The 19,239-nt window shown below is 40.2% G+C and overlaps 1 protein-coding gene across 2 annotated transcripts in view; it reads left to right on the top strand.

The window, feature by feature from the left end:
- Positions 1-1,576: 1,576 nt before the first annotated feature.
- The window catches only part of TAOK3 (TAO kinase 3), a 187,376-nt gene continuing 169,713 nt past the window's right edge, over positions 1,577-19,239 (top strand). For both annotated transcript variants that reach the window (XM_030860399.2, XM_030860400.2), the window contains exon 1: positions 1,577-1,842. The gene's annotated coding sequence lies outside the window, so the exon portion shown is untranslated. The remainder of the gene's footprint in view (positions 1,843-19,239) is intronic.

The raw sequence follows: 19,239 nt of genomic DNA, 5'->3' as shown, positions 1-19,239 counted from the left end.
CTCAGTAAAGGATGAGGACCTAGTCAAAAAAATTCTCTCATGACTTTAGTCTTACCCAACTTTTATAGTTGTCTAATATGATTTTGGACAGTCTGTAAAAATCAAGTTCCCTTAAAACCAAGTACCCTTTTTACCACCTTAAAATCACTCTACATCCCTTCCCAAAATGGCACTCAGTCACATCGCTCAGGAGACATCTACATCCAAATTCATTTTAGAGGAAGTACTGCCAGCACTCTTCTACAGGCCCTCTCTACATACCCTAACACTCAAATCTTAAAGGGGAGCATCTTAATTGGAATGGGTATGATTTTAAAACACTAGGAAAAACATGAATAGTGTTTAGAACACAAATTTTGTTAGCAGGAGTTAAAAAAGAGTTAATGATGGAAAGTTTTCTAAGAGCTAAGTCCTGCATACATCTGACAATGCTTAGGAACAAACTGTGTTCCTGAAGTGAAACAATGTCTTCACAAAGTTCATAAACTTTAGGATTTAGGGGTGAAGGTAGCAGTTTTCAGTTTCCAGTATTGATTTAATCAACATATCCAGTTTCACAAAAAATATATAAAGAATGGCTCCGAGTTAACACCATGCACTTTCTCCCCTGGCAAGCTCCATCTTGCAGCTTGGATCAAGATGGGTCTCTGGTTATCACGAGTTGCACTTGGGTCAAAGTTCATTATACTTTGGCCACTAGTTCCCACAAAATCATTAAAATCATTTCCTGTGGCCCTGAAAAAGAATATGTTGAACAGGCTTACTGAAGCCTTGCTAAAGCTAACAAGGGTTCCCCTACCACACAGTTCCTGTTCCTACTTGTCAAAATGATTATCATAACCCACAAAGTGAGTATTTCTTAAGTTTTGTCCTTGTACCTATCAATATGTGCCCCGTCAGTGTTGAGTGCCTGTGTGCTGAGTATGCATCTAGTACATAGATTTTTTTCCCCCAACAGCATCAAACTAACGTCTCTAGAACGCAGTGCAAGTAAGGGCAACTCCCTTGCCAAAGATATAAAAGACTTTAAATCCAGGAAATTTACAAGTCCTGAGTAAATAAATGCCATTATTAATTTGTGGTAGAATTACTTAGAAAGCTGTGCCAGGTCTAACGGGGGAATGGGGGCCTCAAAGGCTCTAACATGGTGGTCCCAGGGAGTCCCAGAGGGCCTCGGCCTCTGGGAGTCTCCCAAGAAAAGTAAAGGCTCAGTGGGGAGTGCCATGAACTTTGACCCCAACTCAGCACAAACAAGGCAGACCGCACCCGAGGCGGGCCAGTGGATAACTGAAGTTGCAAGCTCTTCCGCATCTGAGGAAACCCCGCCCCGTCCCGCACCGCCCACCTTCAACTTCGCCAATCCTTGGGCGCCATCGACAGCTCGGTGTCCCAGGCACCTCCAATCAAGTACCTATATCCGGCCCCAGGTCTGCGCCCCACGATCAGGGAAGGTCAGTAGAGAGCCTATCGGAGCCTGTCTGGGGGCGTGGTCGGGGGCAGGGGGCGGGCGGGCTGGGACGGCGGGGCGGAGCGCGCTCGGCGCAATCGGGTGCGATTGGCCACCCCTGGCAGGAGCCGCACCTCGGACAGCAGCAGCGGCGGCCGCGGGAGGGTCCGTGTGGCTCCCGGTGGTGGCGGCGGCGGCTGTGGGGACCTGCGTGAGAGAGTGGGACCCGACGCGGAGACCGCGGGCGGAGGTTCCGCGCGGCCGGACCCGACACTCAACGACTGGACCCGAGGATCCACCGGGGAACAAGCGGCAGAAGAGCGACTCGGTAACAAGTGTGGGAGAGGAAGCGGCGGCGGCGACGCCGGGCCCGGGGTGGTGACAGCAGGTCTGAGGTGAGAGCACCGGGGCGCGGAGAGGTGACAGAATGAGTCGGGGCGAGGGGACCCAGGGCGGAGTGGGGTCGGCGAGGACCCGAGTGAGGGGAGTTCCGGGAGTGGGTTTGACAGTCTGGACTGTGGAGAGGAGATCCCCAGAGGGGCCGGCCCCGCGTGTCTGAGAGGGAGACCCCGAGAGGACTTGGGACAGAGCGGGTGTGAAGGGAGGGGACCCCCAGAAGGGCTGGAAAAGTGGGTCTGAAGGGGCACCCCCAGAGGAGCCAGGACAGTGGTTCTCAAGGGAGGGTACCCTGAAATGGGCAAGGACAGCGGCTCTCAGCGGCAAGGGGACCCCGAGAGGGCTTGGGACAGCAGGTGTGTTGGAGGACCCCGAGAGGGGCTGGAACAGCGACTGTGACGGGGGACCCCGCGGGGGCTGGGGACCCGGGTCTGAGCGGGGACCCGGGGGGCGTGCGGTGGAGGCGCGGCCCCGCCCCGCTTGGGTGAGAAGAGGGGGCCTGGGTCCGGGTCGCGGCGCCGGGTGAGTCGGGACAGCCGGCCTCCGCTCCCCGGGTGCACTCAGCCGAGCTTCCTAAGGGCGGAGTGGGAGACGGGGGATCGCCTGAGCCCCCGTGACTCTGTGGGTGACTCTAAGGAAAGGGGATTATGTAATGAGACATCTTCTAGGAGAACACGCAGGCTGGAGGGTCTGGCCGAAGCGCGGGGATCTTGGAAAGGGCAGGAGCGAGGGGCTGGGGACCTCTTCTCACTGGCCCCCTGGCTTCCCGTTTGTTTCTCCGAGTTGGGCTTGGATGCCTTGAAAGTGAGGGGCTTCCTGAACTCGATAGCTTCATCAGGATGAAAAAGTTGGAGAGGACTTATTTAACTCACCGCAAACCGAGTGGAAAGGGAAAGGGACCCTTTTGGAGATGCAGGTTTTGGGTTAATTAGGCTGTTGATTTTGATAGACCCTGCCTTTTTCACTTCGGCTCAGCAGAGAGCTTAGAAAGTTTTTCAGGTTCGGCAGCACGTCCGTATCAGTGTTTACAATGCAGACTCAAAGGAACTATATACTAAGGTGGACTGTTTATCTTTGATGTGTTGGAAAGATAGTTGGAAGATCGAACTAAATTTTGAAAAGAGGTTTTGGAGTCGCCAAACTAACAGCACTTTCCAATTGGATTTCTAATTCTAAAAGCTACCAGGACTGAGTCTTAGACATAATTCCAGGACAGGCTAAGGATAGAGATAAGCCTATTTAAACCGGACACCGTACGCGCTGGTGGGAGGCAAGTGTGTGTCTATTAAAATGCTGAAACGAATAGTGGAAAGCGATAGGGGGTGGGAATTGGGGGGCAGCCTCCTACTTTGATGGATATGAAAATTAAACTAATGACCAGGCTAGTTGTTTGGAATACTTAGGATTGTTAATACCGCCCCGACTACTTCTCGAATGTTCTCTTGAATGCACACGCTTTGTTACGGTTGCACACAGCAGTTTTGTATTTGAATGTTTTAACCTCTTTTTCTCTGTGTTGCTTCTCCTCACCCCGTATCGTTGCGACGAGCTTCTTTTTCATAGAAGCAGACTTAGAAAATGATGGTTTGGGGGAAATACTAGGGAATGTAATTATTCTATCATTTTGCAGTTATTTAGATATCTTCTTTGTTTCAGGTTTAGAATAATGTCTTATTGGAAGCCTTTGCCCATGTTCAGTAATGGGCAACTAAGAGGAAGAAAGGAATGCTGTACTGTTTTCCAAAGACATAATGTAGAAGGCTTACAGAGAACTGCCTATTTAAATCCAAGACAAAAATTACTGAAGACATCTTACATCAGGGTGATAATAAGTAGAGGGAATGTGTCATTTGAGGATTCTTATTTGATATTACCTGATGCAGAACAGTTTTTATATGGTTTCAGAGAGCATGGAGCTTGGTGTGGTTATGAAAATTCCACCAACTAGACGTCCTCCCCTAAGAAACAGAAGTTATGGAGGTGAGGGGAACAACACAAATACAAATTTAAAATATGAGACACTATATTTAAGATGTATTAAGTGTAACTTCTTTTACATTAAATTTATTTTTCCAGAACCCTAGGTAGAATTCAAGTAAAAGTAAGGTCAGCTAACTCAAGAGAGTTATTTACAAGGGGCATGTATTCCTTATGTAGGACATGTAACCTAGGAGTTGGTATTTGGAAGGATTGGGAATCTCAGTAACAGTAATTCTGCAAAGTAATAGAAATGTTTAAATGTTTGAGCATATAAGCTCTTGCATCATGCTTGTTAGCTCATTTCTGTCTGGTGCAAATGAAAAGTGTCATTGTAATAGAGTTTTTAGTGATAGGAAGGGTCTATAGTAACTATTCCCAGGGACAGGGGGTGGGGGTGGCGGGTAGGTTAGGAAGGTAGGAATTCTGTGGGAATTTATTTTCATTTGTTTCACAAAATAAAACTACACTTTGAGAAGCTATTAATATGTAAGTTAGTTACACCTATGCTCATTTTAACTTTTCTTTTCAATTGAAAGATATAATCAAAAGAAGAGTTAAGAAGGAGCCTTACACTTCCATATGAGCGGTTATAGCCACCGGAGAATGCAGGTTCTTTTTGGTGTAGAGTTCTTAACCTATCCTTAGTCTTAGTTTAGCAGGATGCAAGTAGTGCCCAGTAAATACAATAACCCACTTTATACTTTCTTTACCACTTGAGTCATATACAGTCAAACCATTGTAATCTCAGAGTCCACCTTGATATCTAATTTGGTTTAATGTTTAAGCCAACCTGAATAAAAGTTCTCATTGCTTGTCAGTGTTCATACTTGTTGGCTTCAGTGGTATGAGAGAATGAATGAAAACTAACTATTGGTACTTTAGAGTCTGTTTATTTAGAGTTTATTTTAGAGCCATTAAAAGCATCTTTCCTTTATAGTCTTTTCTTCCAGTCTTTGTTTCTTCCCTCCCCCTAAAAAGAAAGCACACTGACAGACGGACAGAGGGAAAGCTTCCATCGAAAAGTGCTTTGTGACTGTCCTAAGAGAAAACTTCTTTTCAATCTTCAGTGAGAGAGTCCCCTCAATCAGAGAGGATAGTTTTGAATTAGTAATTTTGAGTTATGGGATAATGTACAGTTTAGTTTTGTGATTATTTAATTATAACATCCATTTAATTGGTTACTTTGTCATTTGTAAGGATACATTAAAAGTTTGTTACTATTCTTAAACTCAGAGTGACCTTAGTAAAAAAAATTTAATGTCTAACTAATTATGGATTAGATGTGTTGAATATATGGGCCAAAACGTGATATAAGTCATTTACAAGCTATGGGCAACCAAGTTAAAAACAAGTATTCAGAATTTTTATGATAGTAGGAATTAAATTGATAAATTTTATCATTCCAGGTACATGTTATTAAAGTTACCTAAATACTTTCTTTTTTTTTTTTTTTTTTTTTTTTGCGGTACGCGGGCCTCTCACTGTTGTGGCCTCTCCCGTTGCGGAGCACAGACTCTGGACTCGCAGGCTCAGCGGCCATGGCTCACGGGCCCAGCCGCTCCGCAGCATGCGGGATCCTCCCGGACTGGGGCATGAACCCCTGTCCCCTGCATCGGCAGACAGACCCCCAACCACTGCGCCACCAGGGAAGCCCTACCTAAATACTTTATAAATCAATCTAATGCATTTTTTTCTGCCTGACCTGAGATTTGTTAGAGACATTGGAGTATATTTAAAGTCTTTGTAAATTATTTCTATTTTACAACAGAATGACATAGGAGTCAGTTTTTTGATTTAACACAGATCTGCTCCTAACCATGGTCTGTCTCACAAATACACGTTTATCACCCCCAGAGTGAGTGAGAAAAGGAAGATGCCTTGGAATAAACATTTTACACCTAGCAAAACCTACTCCCATGTGGCCCATGTGGCTTTAGCTCCTAACCCTAGGAATTGACATACTGGTGTCTAATGTTTGGGGCCCTTTCACCTCACCCCTGGCCTCAGTGAAAATGATGGATACCAAAATCAACCCCATATTTGTTATGCTTATTATTTTAGTCAATTATCAAAGTACTCATTGGAAGACTTCAATTTTACTTCTTTCCACTATTTTTGATGGACAACGGGATAACCTTTTATTTCCAAATCAAACTAGGACTCTGCAGTATTTATTTTTATATGTGTCACTTTCTGTCTAGTAACACTGGCTTTGGTCCATAGCAATCAAGGCTTATGACAATTCAAATACATTTTATTTACCCATTACAATAGATGGCACTAATCAAGGAAGAATGCTCTTAAATAAAGTAATAGCCTCATTAGTCTTGGGAGTAGGCACACAAAACAGAATTGGAGTTCATGGCCAATTTTCCATTCTATTCTGAACATTAGCCTTTACTTTTTGAAGACTTTGTGTGTAAATACACAAATATTTCCCCAAACCACATAAATATAGTTTTTAGCTGATCTGGGTCAAGACTTAATAGCAGAGATACAAAATTACATTATGCTTCACGTACCTTTATGCGTCCCGTGTCTCGTGAAAATTTCTCTTCTGTCACTGTATACCAGTTCCTTGTTTACATGTGTTTTTCTTTCACCAATTTGTGAGCACGTTGAGGTTAGAGATGGTCTTGATCATCTTTGCATCCCCACGCCAAGTATAGTACCAGGCACAGAGTATGAAGGATGCTCACTAGATGTCAACTGAATGAGTGAATGAATTAATAATCAGTAAATTAGTAGATTATATTTATGTTCACATTTAGTTTCTTTTTTTTTAGAATTTTATTTAATTTTTATACAGCAGATTCTTATTAGTCATCAATTTTATACACGTCAGTGTATACATGTCAATCCCAATCGCCCAGTTCATCACACCACCACACCCACCCCCACACAGCTTTCCCCCCTTGGTGTCCATGTTTGTCCTCTACATCTGTGTCTCGATTTCTGCCCTGCAAACCGGTTCATCTGTACCATTTTTCTAGGTTCCAAATATATGCGTTAACATACGATATTGGTTTTTCTCTTTCTGACTTCACTCTGTATGACAGTCTCTAGATCCATCCACGTCTCAACAAATAACCCAATTTCGTTCCCTTTTATGGCTGAGTAATATTCCATTGTATATAAGTACCACAACTTCTTTATCCATTCGTCTGTTGATGGGCACTTAGGTTGCTTCCATGACCTAGCTGTTGTAAATAGTGCTGCAGTGAACATTGCGGTGCATGTGTCTTTTTGAATTATGGTTTTCTCTGGGTATACGCCCAATAGTGGGCTTGCTGGATCATATGGTAATTCTATTTTTAGTTTTTTAAGGAACCTCCATACTGTTCTCCATCGTGGCTGTATCAATTTACATTCCCACCAACAGTGTAAGAGGGTTCCCATTTCTCCACACCCTCTCCAGTATTTGTTGTTTGTAGATTTTCTGATGATGCCCATTCGGACTGGTGTGAGGTGATACCTCATTGTAGTTTTGATTTGCATTTCTCTAATAATTAGTGATACTGAGCAGCTTTTCATGTGCTTCTTGGCCATCTATATGTCTTCTTTGCAGAAATGTCTATTTAGGTCTTCTGCCCATTTTTGGATTGGGTTGTTTGTTTTTTTAATATTGAGCTGCATGAGCTGTTTATATATTTTGGAGATTAATCCTTTGTCCATTGATTTGTTTGCAAATATTTTCTCCCATTCTGAGGGTTGTCTTTTTGTCTTGTTTATGGTTTCCTTTGCTGTGCAAAAGCTTTGAAGTTTCATTAGGTCCCATTTGTTTATTTTTGTTTTTATTTCCATTACTCTAGGAGGTAGATCAAAAAAGATCTTACTGTAATTTATGTCAAAGAGTGTTCTGCCTATGTTTTCCTCTGAGAGTTTTATACTGTCCGGTCTTACATTTAGGTCTCTAATCCATTTTAGGTTTATTTTTGTGTATGGTGTTAGGGAGTGTTCTAATTTCATTCTTTTACATGTAGCTGTCCTGTTTTCCCAGCACCACTTATTGAAGAGACTGTCTTTTCTCCATTATGTATCCTTGCCCGCTTTGTCATAGATTAGCTGACCATAGGTGTGTGGGTTTATCTCTGGGCTTTCTATCTTGTTCCATTGATCTATATTTCTGTTTTTTGTGCCAGTACCGTATTGTCTTCATTACTGTAGCTTTGTAGTATAGTCTGAAGTCAGGGGATCTGATTCCTCCAGCTCTGCTTTTTTCCCTCAAGACTGCTTTGGCTCTTCGGGGTCTTTTGTATCTCCATACATATTTTAAGTTTTTGGGGTTTTTTTGGTTCTAGTTCTGTAAAAAATGCCATTGGTGGGCTTCCCTGGTGGTGCAGTGGTTGAGAGTCCGCCTGCCAATGCAGGGGACACAGGTTCGTGCCCCAGTCTGGGAAGATCCCACATGCCATGGAGCGTCTGGGCCCGTGAACCATGGCCACTGAGCCTGCGCGTCCGGAGCCTGTGCTCCACAACAGGAGAGGCCACAACAGTGAAAGGCCCGTGTACCACAAAAAAAAAAAAAAAAAAGCCATTGGTAATTTGATAGGGATTGCATTGAATCTGTAGATTGCTTTGAGTAGTATAATTGTTTTCACAATGTTGATTCTTCCAATCCAAGAACAAGAACATGGTATATCTCTCCATCTGTTGATATCATCTTTAATTTCTTTCATCAGTGTCTTATAGTTTTCTGCATACAGGTTTTTTGACTCCCTAGGTAGGTTTATTCGTAGGTATTTTATTCTTTTTGTTGTAGTGGTAAATGGGTGTGTTTCCTTAATTTCTCTTTCAGATTTTTCATCATTAGTATATAGGAATGCAAGAGATTTCTGTGCATTAATTTTGTATCCTACAACTTTACCAAGTTCATTGATTAACTCTAGTAGTTTTCTGGTGGCATCTTTAGGATTCTCTATGTATAGTATCATGTCATTTGCAAACAGTGACAGTTTTACTTCTTCTTTTCCAATTTGTATTCCTTTTATTTCTTTTTCTCCTCTGATTGCCATGGCTAGGAGTTCCAAAACTACCTTGAATAATAGTGGTGAGAGTCTTGTTCCTGATCTTAGAGGAAATGCTTTCAGTTTTTCACCACTGAGAATGATGTTTGCTGTGGGTTTCTCGTATATGGCCTTTATTATGTTGAGGTAGGTTCCCTCTATGCCCACTTTCTGGAGAGCTTTCATCATAAATGGGTGTTGAATTTTGTCAAAAGCTTTTTCTGCATCTATTGAGATGATCATATGGTTTTTATTCTTCAATTTGTTAGTATGGTGTATCACATTGTTTGATTTGTGTATATTGAAGAATCCTTGCATCCCTGGGATAAATCCCACTTGGTCATGGTGTATGATCCTTTTAATGTGTTGTTGGATTCTGTTTGATAGTATTTTGTTGAGGATTTTTGCATCTATATTCATCAGTGATATTGGTCTGTAATATTCATTTTTTGTAGTATCTTTGTCTGGTTTTGGTATCAGGGTGATGGTGGCCTCATAGAATGAGTTTGGGAGTGTTCCTTCCTCTGCAGTTTTTTGGAAGAGTTTGAGAAGGATGGGTGTTAGCTCTTCTCTAAATGTTTGACAGAATTGTCCTGTGAAGCCATCTGGTCCTGGACTTTTGTTTGTTGGAAGATTTTTAATCACAGTTTCAATCTAATTACTTGTGATTGGTCTGTTCATATTTTCTATTACTTCCTGGTTCCGTCTTGGAAGGTTATACTTTTCTAAGAATTTGTCCATTTCTTCCAGGTTGTCCATTTTATTGGCATTCTGTTGCTTGTAGTAGTCTCTTAGGATGCTTTGTATTTCTGCAGTGTCTGTTGTAACTTCTCCTTTTCATTTCCAATTTTATTGATTTGAGTCCTCTCCCTCTTTTTCTTGATGAGTCTGGCTAATGGTTTATCAATTTTGTTTATCTTCTCAAAGAACCAGCTTTTAGTTTTATTGATCTTTGCTATTGTTTTCTTTGTTTGTATTTCATTTATTTCTGCTCTGATCTTTGTTGTTTCTTTCCTTCTGCTAACTTTGGGTTTTGTTTGTTCTTCTTTCTCTAGTTCCTTTAGGTGTAAGGTTAGATTGTTTATTTGAGATTTTTCTTGTTTCTTGAGGTAGGCTTGTATAGCTATAAACTTCCTTCTTAGAACTGCTTTTGCTGCATCCCATAGGTTTTGGATTTTCGTGTTTTCATTGTCATTTTTCTCTAGGTATTTTTTGATTTCTTCAGTAATCTGTTGGTTATTTAGTAACGTATTGTTTAGCCTCCATGTGTTTGTGTTTTTCACATTTTTTTCCCTATAATTGATTTCCAATCTCATCATTGTGGTCAGAATAAATGCCTGATATGATTTTAATTTTCTTAAATTTACTGAGTCTTGATTTGTGACCCAAGATGTTATCTATCCTGGAGAATGTTCCGTGCGCACTTGAGAAGAAAGTGTAATCTGCTGTTTTTGGATGGAATGTCCTATAAATATCAATTAAATCTATCTGGTCTATTGTGTCATTTAAAGATTCTGTTTCCTTATTTATTTTCATGTTGGATGATCTGTCCACTGGTGTAAGTGAAGTGTTAAAGTCCCCCACTATCATTGTTTTATTCTGAATTTCCTCTTTTATAGCTGTTAGTAGTTGCCTTCTGTATTGAGGTGCTCCTATGTTGGGTGCTTATATATTTATAATTGTTATATCTTTTCTTGGATTGATCCCTTAATCATTATGTAGTGTCCTCCCTTGACTCTTATAATATTCTTTATTTTAAAGTCTATTTTATCTGATATGAGTATTGCTACTCCAGCTTTCTTTCGATTTCCATTTGCATGGAATATCTTTTTCCATCTCCTCACTTTCAGTCTGTATGTGTCCCTAGGTCTGAAGTGGGTCTCTTATAGACAGCATATATATGGGTCTTGTTTTTGTATCCATTCAGCGAGCCTGTGTCTTTTGGTTGGAGTATTTAATCCATTCACGTTTAAGGTAATTGTCGATGTGTATGTTCCTATTACCATTTTCTTAATTGTTTTGGGTTTGTTTTTGTAGGTCCTTTTCTTCTCTTGTGTTTCCTACTTAGAGAAGTTCCTTTAGCATTTGTTGTAGAGCTGGTTTGGTGGTGCTGAATTCTCTTAGCTTTTGCTTCTCTGTAAAGCTTTTGATTTCTCCATCGAATCTGAATGAGATCCTTGCCCAGCAGAGTAATCTTGGTTGTGGGTTCTTCCCTTTCATCACTTTAAGTATATCATGCCACTCCCTTCTGGCCTGTAGAGTTTCTGCTGAGAAATCAGCTGTTAACCTTATGGGAATTCCCTTGCATGTTATTTGTCGTTTTCCCTTGCTGCTTTCAATAATTTTTCTTTGTCTTTAACTTTTGCCAGTTTTATTTTTATGTGTCTTGACGTGTTTCTCCTTGGGTTTATCCTTTATGGGACTCTCTGAGCTTCCTGGACTTGGGTGGCTATTTCCTTTCCCATGTTAGGGAAGTTTTTGACTATAATCTCTTCAAATATTTTCTCAGGTCCTTTCTCACTCTCTTCTCCTCCTGGGACCCCTATAATGCGAATGTTGTTGCATTTAATGTTGTCCCAGAGGTCTCTTAGGCTGTCTTCATTTCATTTCATTCTTTTTTCTTTATTCTGTTCTTCAGCAGTGAATTCCACCATTGTGTCTTTCAGGTCACTTATCCATTCTTCTGCCTCAGTTATTCTGCTGTTGATTCCTTCTAGTGTATTTTTCATTCCAGTTATTGTATTGTTCATCTCTGTTTCTTTGTTCTTTAATTCTTCTAGGTCTTTGTTAAACATCTCTTGTATCTTCTCGATCTTTGCCTCCATTCTTTTTCCGAGGTCCTGGATCATCTTCACTATCATTATTCTGAATTCTTCTTCTGGAAGGTTGCCTATCTCCACTTCATTTAGTTGTTTTTCTGGGGTTTTAGCTTGTTCCTTCATCTGGTACATAGCCTTCTGCCTTTTCATCTTGTGTATCTTTCTGTGAATGTGGTTTTTGTTCCACAGGCTGCAGGATTGTAGTTCTTCTTGCTTCTGCTGTCTGCCCTCTGGTGGATGAGGCTATCTGAGAGGTTTGTGCAAGTTTCCTGATGGGAGGCACTGGTGTTGGGTAGGGCTTGGTGTTGCTCTGGTGGGCAGAGCTCAGTAAAACTTTAATCCACTTGACTGATAATGGGGTGGGCTGGGTTCCCTCCCTGTTGGTTGTTTGGCCTGAGGCAACCCAACACTGCTGCCTACCTGCGGTCTTTGGTGGTGCTAATGGCGGATTCTTGGAGGGCTCACGCCAAGGAGTACTTCTGAGAACTGCTGCTGCCAGTGTCCTTGTCCTCAGGGTGAGCCACAGCCACCCACCGCCTCTGCAGGAGACCCTCCAGCCCTAGCAGGTAGGTCTGGTTCAGTCTCCCCTGGGGTCACTGCTCCTTCCCCTGGGTCCCGATGTGCACACTACTTTGTATGTGCCCTCCAAGAGCAGAGTCTGTTTCCCCCAGTCCTGTCAGAGTACTGCAATCAAATCCCTCTAGCCTTCAAAGTCTGATTCTCTAGGAATTCCTCCTCCCGTTGCCAGACCCCCAGGTTGGGAAGCCTGACATGGGGCTCAGAACCTTCACTCCAGTGGGTCGGCTTCTGTGGTATAAATGTTCTCCAGTTTGTGAGTCACCCACCCAGCAGTTATGGGATTTGATTTTATTGTGATTGTGCCCCTCCTACCGTCTCATTGTGGCTTCTCCTTTGTCTTTGGATGTGGGGTATCTTTTTTGGTGAGTTCAAGTGTCTTCCTGTCGATGATTGTTCAGCAGTTAGTTGTGATTCTGGTGTTCTTGCAAGAGGGAGTGAGAGCACGTCCTTCTACTCTGCCATCTTGGTTCAGGCTCCCCACGCTTAGTTTCTTATCTTCACTGAGGGCTTTTAGTACATCAGAAGGGTGTTAAAATAGTGATTCTGTTGGAACACAAGAACAAATGTTAGCATTATTTATCTGCCATGTAAGAAACAGCATGATAGTGTGAATTGGAAAGAGAAAGGGCCTCAGACTCAGAGAGACCTAGGCACCTATTTTCGCTTTGTCACTATGCCAGCTGGCTTACCCTTGTTAAGTTACTTAAGTCTTTAAAGCTGTCAATTCTCTCATCTATAAAATAAGAATAGAGAACTCACAAGATTCTTATAAGGAATAAATGAAGCAATTTATGTAAAGCACCAAATGCAGTGATAAATGCATAGGAAGCGTTTAATAAGTGGTAGCTGCTTATTATTTTAATCACTTGAAACAATTTTTTTAGTGCTGTTTTTTGCTTTACTCTCAGTATCTAATCACTTGCTGAATCCTACAGCTCCTGGCTCCAAAAAGAATAATTAAGAGATTCATACATAGGGAAACTGAGCCTCAGGGTGAGTGACTTCCCAAGGCCATACAGACAGAGATAAACTTGACCACTGTGGCCTAGATCTGTTTTTTCAACTGAAGACACTTTTTACTTTATACCTCTTAAAGGTCCAAGAAAGAGCTAATGAGAGCCCTAATAATGGGCTAGGGAAGGACTGTGACAATTTTCCAGCCTCCTTCTTTTTCGTCCTTCCTATATACACTGTTGCTCTCTTATTTCCCCCTAGGGTACAGCTGTGATTTTGTCACTCCTGTGTTCAAAACCTTTAATACCCCTTGGCCTACTAAATTCAGTACAGATTTATCAACCTGTTTGGGGGCTTTGGGATTCCTAGAGCCCCATAATCTATCTATACCTGTATCTATATATCTATGTCTGTCTCCTGTGCCCCGGCCAGAACAGCCTGCTTACAGTTAACCACTTACTGATTTGCCACCTTCAGGCGTTTATTCCTGCCATTTCTTTTCCCTAGAATGCCTTTCCTGTTCCTCATACTTCAGACCTCCTTTTTTTTTGGCTGTGCTGCGTGGCTCGCATGATCTTAGTTCCCTAACCAGGGGTGGAACCCAGGCCCTGGCAGTGAGAGTGCCAAGTCCTAACCACTGGACTGCCAGGGATTCCCCAGACCTACTTTTAATGCCATCTTTCTTGGGCCCTTCTCTGATCATCTTTTTTGCTACTCTCTCCTTTAAATTCCCTAAGTACTTTCTTTGTGTATTTTCTTATTACACTAATATTCTCTGTGATCATACATTATAGGGTTTGTATTTGTCTGATTCTTCCTAAATGTCCATCTTCTTGATTTTAAAAGGACGGTGTCTTACACATCTAACCAAGCGTCTTGTAACTAGTATCTGTTCAATAAATATTTGTCGAATCGCGTTAAATTTAAACACTTGTTTTAGGTTCAAAAATAATGTTTAAATATAATTATTGCTACCAGTGAAGATAACGGATAGTTCTTAAGTGAAGAACTTACTTCTGACCCTGACAGTTGGTAAATTGATGCCACTGGTAGCAAGTATTTGGAAACTTGTATGTCCACATTCAGCATGATAATATTCCCTGAAGTGGCCTTTGAGTGTTGGGGATTTGTTGTTTTGTTTCCTTAAGTGATGTTTTTATCTGTAAGGAATGGGTTCCAACTTCAGGTCTTTGGACGTCTGTTTACCTTCCTCCAGGTATTAGGAACAAGTGAAATAAGATTTTCGGTCATTTGCAACAGAACGTGGTGTTCAGTTGAGTCAGAGATGGAGGCTGGGAGAGCTCTATTACCCTGGTCTTCCAAAGGGCAGTTCCTTACTTTGTGATACAAGCAACTTGCAACTGTGAACAAATAAGCTTATTATCCTTATCTTTCATATTGTATTCTTCTCCATATTGGGGAGAGGACACCATTCTGACACACCAGATATTTTATTTATGTCTTCGTTTGTCTTATATCCCTACACTAGAATTTGGACTCCATGAGAGCAGAGATTTTTTTTATTCATTGCTGTCTCCCCAACTCATAAAACAGTGCCTACCTAGCATGTAGTAGTTGCTCAATAGAGATTTATTGACTGACTAAATAGATGAATTTGGCTCTGGGAATTCCTCCAATATGTTGGCTAAAAAGAAGGTTTCGTTATTTGAAACATAGGAAGTAAAATCCTAAGGAAATAAAGCATGTCTGGGAAGAGTAGAGTTTATCTGTGTATTTTATTCTCTGGGCTTTACTTTTTTTTTTTTGGAGCAGGCTTGAATTTAGTGTATTTTTGTTATATTGAATACAAATAAAAGCCATTCCTACCACGACATCATACATCCAATATGACTGTGTCCCAGTCTGGCTACAGTCAAAGAAAGCTATGTTCATTGTAATAAAATCTAATGGAAGCCGCTAAAATGGCCCTTAGGCGGTAAAGGCTTGTAAGACCAAAATTATAACAAAATTCAGTACAGGGGCATTATCCCATTAAAAGCACTTCACTTGTTTTTCTTATATCCTGATATTAACCCTGAAAATTGGTCAAATCAAGCTCCTGATGTTAATTTGAGGTTATCAGTTTTCTGCATGTACAAGTAATTGGGTTTGAAATGTGTTTTAAGCTTGAATTAAAAGAACTTAGTCATTGGTGACTCATGGTGAGAAGTTTTTCCTTTTCCCTGCTGGAACATATGCCGCTGCCTCCAACCTGGCATTTTGCAAACATTGAAAACATAAAGAATTCTGATTTTATGTACTAGGTTCTGGAAAAATTCTTTTAACTTTAAGGTAGCGTGGCCTTAATTACAGTGCTTTTTAGTAATAAGCACTACAATCGACCTTCCAAATTTCCATACAAATTTCTTTAGTCTCTGCCTTTATGGAAGTTTTCTCATTACATGTGAAATAGTCAAAAGTCTACTACATGGTGTATGAATGACCACAGGGACTTTGTTTTGTTCATTACTGTGTTCCTAAGAGCTTAGAACAGAGCTCTGCACAGAGAAAACAATTAATACGTATTTGTTGAGTGAAGTCACATACCTTCCTAATAACAGTGCATCTTAGAAAAATCATGAAAGTATTGACATAAATTTTCTCCAGCCCTTTTGAATTAGGTAATTACCAATTCACAATCAACCTAATTTGGGAGGCTCTTGGTGTTAGCCCAAGGTAGTTCTGCCCTAATAGTTCTCAATATTGATTGTGCCAACCTGAAATCTCCTTCAGTGGTTCAGTTACCAAAGGAAGGGTGAATCGGCAACACCCATAGGCAGTTGCACCTGTGGGAACCGATGGGCGTCATAACAGGAAATACTTCAACTTGCAATACCGATAGTAATGAACAGCGCCCAGGTCCCGCTGTTTTTATCTGCAGTTCCTTTTTTTAGGATTGTACAAAGTTTTCTTTGAGTTTTTTTTAATATAAGTTTAGAAGAGAATTAACTTTAAATGTGAAAATTAAAATGTGAAAAGTTACTGGCATTTTCTTCATTATCAAGGAATTGGTAAGGTGTCCTCCTTTAAGTAAGTTCTTTCTTTACCTTCTATTGTTGTGTCCCCTGAAACCTCACTCTGGCACACAGGAAAGGGGGAGATGCAGCGTACGTAAATGTGCAATAACTAAAACTTAAGCTGATACTATCCATAATAACAGCCAGTTCTGATATTTACATGATACCATAACGGTAGGCATTGATAGAATTTCATAAATTTAACTGTAAGATTTGTTTAGCTTGAGCCAGTTTTCCTCTGTTGTAGGGACTAGAGGAAAAGAATCAGGAAAAGTTCTTTACAAAATGTCGAAATGTAAAGCTGTATAAAATGCTGTTGGCGTTAACTGTGTGACGAGGAAGTATTCTCTGTAAGCCTCATTTATAAAACTGTGTCTATAATAACTTCCTTTCTCAGGATGAAGGTGCTGATAGCATGGTCTTGTTCTTATGACTTAAGTGTAGTTCAGTTTTATCTTTCCTAAGTGAATAAGAAGCAGCCTTTTAAAGAAAGCCATCTCCGGGGCAATTTTAACTGATTGCTGTAGCTAAATAAAGAATTTTTAAAGTCTTTAGTATGTTGGATTGGGAATGTAGGACAGGCATTTGAGAAGATCTACCGAGAGTAAGCTTGGTGTTTTGTTTTACATTTAATGTTTTATTATAAATATGGTTTCTGTCTAAACATAGCTAATAAACTCTGTTGAGTTTCATGTGAATATTTATGGCCTTAGCTCAAAGTCCAGCTGAGAGTAATCAACCTCAAAAGTCACTGGATTCATATGCTCTATTTATTTTAATTTGTAGTTTGATATTCTACAAATAAATATTAGTGGGAATTTTTTTCAAAGTGTTTGATTTTTCCTTACTCCTAGGTAAGTAAGGTAAATACTGAGCCACAAATAAAACATCAAAATCTTGCCAGAAGAGTCTTTTAAACAAAAATTTTAAATATATTTAAGGACATCTTTATTAAATGGATGCAGTTTATGGTAATGAATTATATTATTACTGTAAGACAGTATTTCAGAATTAAGCTACTCAAAATGGCACACTATTCATCCTGGAGATCTTAAAAAATAACAAGGCCACTTCCTATTTTTCTTCTTTTACAGAAAGGGATAAAAGGAAAGCAGAACAGTTTTTTTTTTTTTTGGTTTTTTGTTTGTTTTTAATGTAATACCACATTTAGAGGCAGAAAAGTCAGAAGATTTGATCACATTTACTTTGTTTTGTAATTTTTTTCTTTGTTTAGTATGTAAGGATAGTTACTTATTAAAGTACAAAAATAAAATATCTTAAAATATCTTAGGCATGAGGTAATAATTTGTGGGACTCTAGTCCGTGAAGTGAAATCAGATGAAGTAGGCAAGTAGATAAAATTTTTAATATCATAGTTTGTATGTCAGAAAATTCACACAAAATATTTTATAAACCAGGAAAGCTACCTTAATAGTTTTTTTCCCAAATTTACTAGGCTCTTGGAACAAGGTTTAAATGAAATGTGTATAACCCTGACTTCTAAACTCCTGGTATTTTATATGTTAGATGTGTAAATTAAAGTCTTACAGTTGTACATAGGATACATTTTCATTCAAGAAGCATTGCAGTGGATATTACTGATTTGGGGACGCAATTCTATCTTACATATAGAAAAGGAAATTAAAACCTTCAAAGAATCTTTGAAATATGATCATATAGCATGATTTTTTTCCTTAAGATTTATGAATGTTAAAGACCTAAAAGTACGAATTAGGTAAATTTCAGTACTCATAGATAAGGAGGACTTTTATGGTTGTCTGAGCATTATATTAGCACTCCAGAAGTATCCCAGTCAGAGTTTGCATGGGGGTGGGGCAGAGGAAGTTGCTGCGGCTTCACAGTAGTGACAGGTTATTGCAGATTGTATGGCTGCCTGCCAAAACACCACTAGTTGGAGGGAAAAGTGGTAGTTACTAATTGCATCCTATTAATTTGTACATGTTTATTTAACCAGTTATAACTGTTTGCTGGTTTCATACACAGATGACAAGTTTTAAGCTTCTGAATTACTTGACATGTGCTAAATCTTCTTAAGTTTACCATGGTCATATCCGTTATCTTCAGTCTGCAGAGATCCCACTGACTCTTTTGTGAAAGACCATGTGTTAGCAGAAAAAAAGCGGGGGTGAGGGGAAACAGAACTTGAAACTATAACTGCTTTACTCTCTAGTGAAGAGTGTTGCGGAGTTAAAATGTAAAGTATCCAGTCATATTTAGACAATTTCTATAAAAACTATAAAAAATAATCATCTCTTGTGAAGGAGTTCGCAGTTCTCAATTGTTCTAGTTCAGCTTGAAATTGAGATTCTTACTGTTGCAACATAAAAGGAAGCTTTGTGGAGGAAATATAACATCTCTGCCCAGATGCATAAGGAGGAAAGTTATTTTTAAGAGTGTTTTCTTATGAATATATGTTATTCATAAGAGAAGAGAAGTATTTTAAAAAGCTAGTTTCTATTTCAGGGTCATTGGTAGGAGTTATGTAGGTTGCTCAGGTCACTGGAATTCTATCAAGAAAATACTTTTTTTTTTTGGCCACACCACACAGCTTGGGGGATCTTAGTTCACTGACTAGGGATTGAACCCATGGCCTTGGCAGGGAAAGTGTGGAGTCCTAACCACTGGACCACCAGGGAATAACCAGAAAACACTTTTTTAAAGCATTCTGATGTCACTAATCAGCCTAATTCGTCTTGGCCTGGCTGATCTAAGTAACTTTTTTTTTTTTTAATGTGAATCAAATTAAGATATTGAGGTCCTGTCAATACCATGAAACAGTCATGTAATATGTGTCCTACTACAAGAGGAGACAGTTCCCTCCCATTTCATAGCAGTGTCCCACTCTCCTTCAGAAATAGAGTGCAGTGTCTTCAGTATAAGGAAAGGTGAGAAACGAGTCAGGGAATCTGTCCATTTGTGTCACTGATGCTTCCTCCCAAACCCTTTTACACAGTGAACAGCATGCCCTGGTTCCTTATGTCTCACTTTTGGTTTCGCTCACATATATTTGGTCTTGGCAG

Source organism: Globicephala melas, chromosome 13 (assembly GCF_963455315.2).
Source record: "Globicephala melas chromosome 13, mGloMel1.2, whole genome shotgun sequence".
Lineage (NCBI taxonomy): Eukaryota > Metazoa > Chordata > Mammalia > Artiodactyla > Delphinidae > Globicephala > Globicephala melas.
The sequence above is the reverse complement of the archived record's forward strand: the minus strand, read 5'-3'. Positions and strand labels throughout refer to the sequence as shown.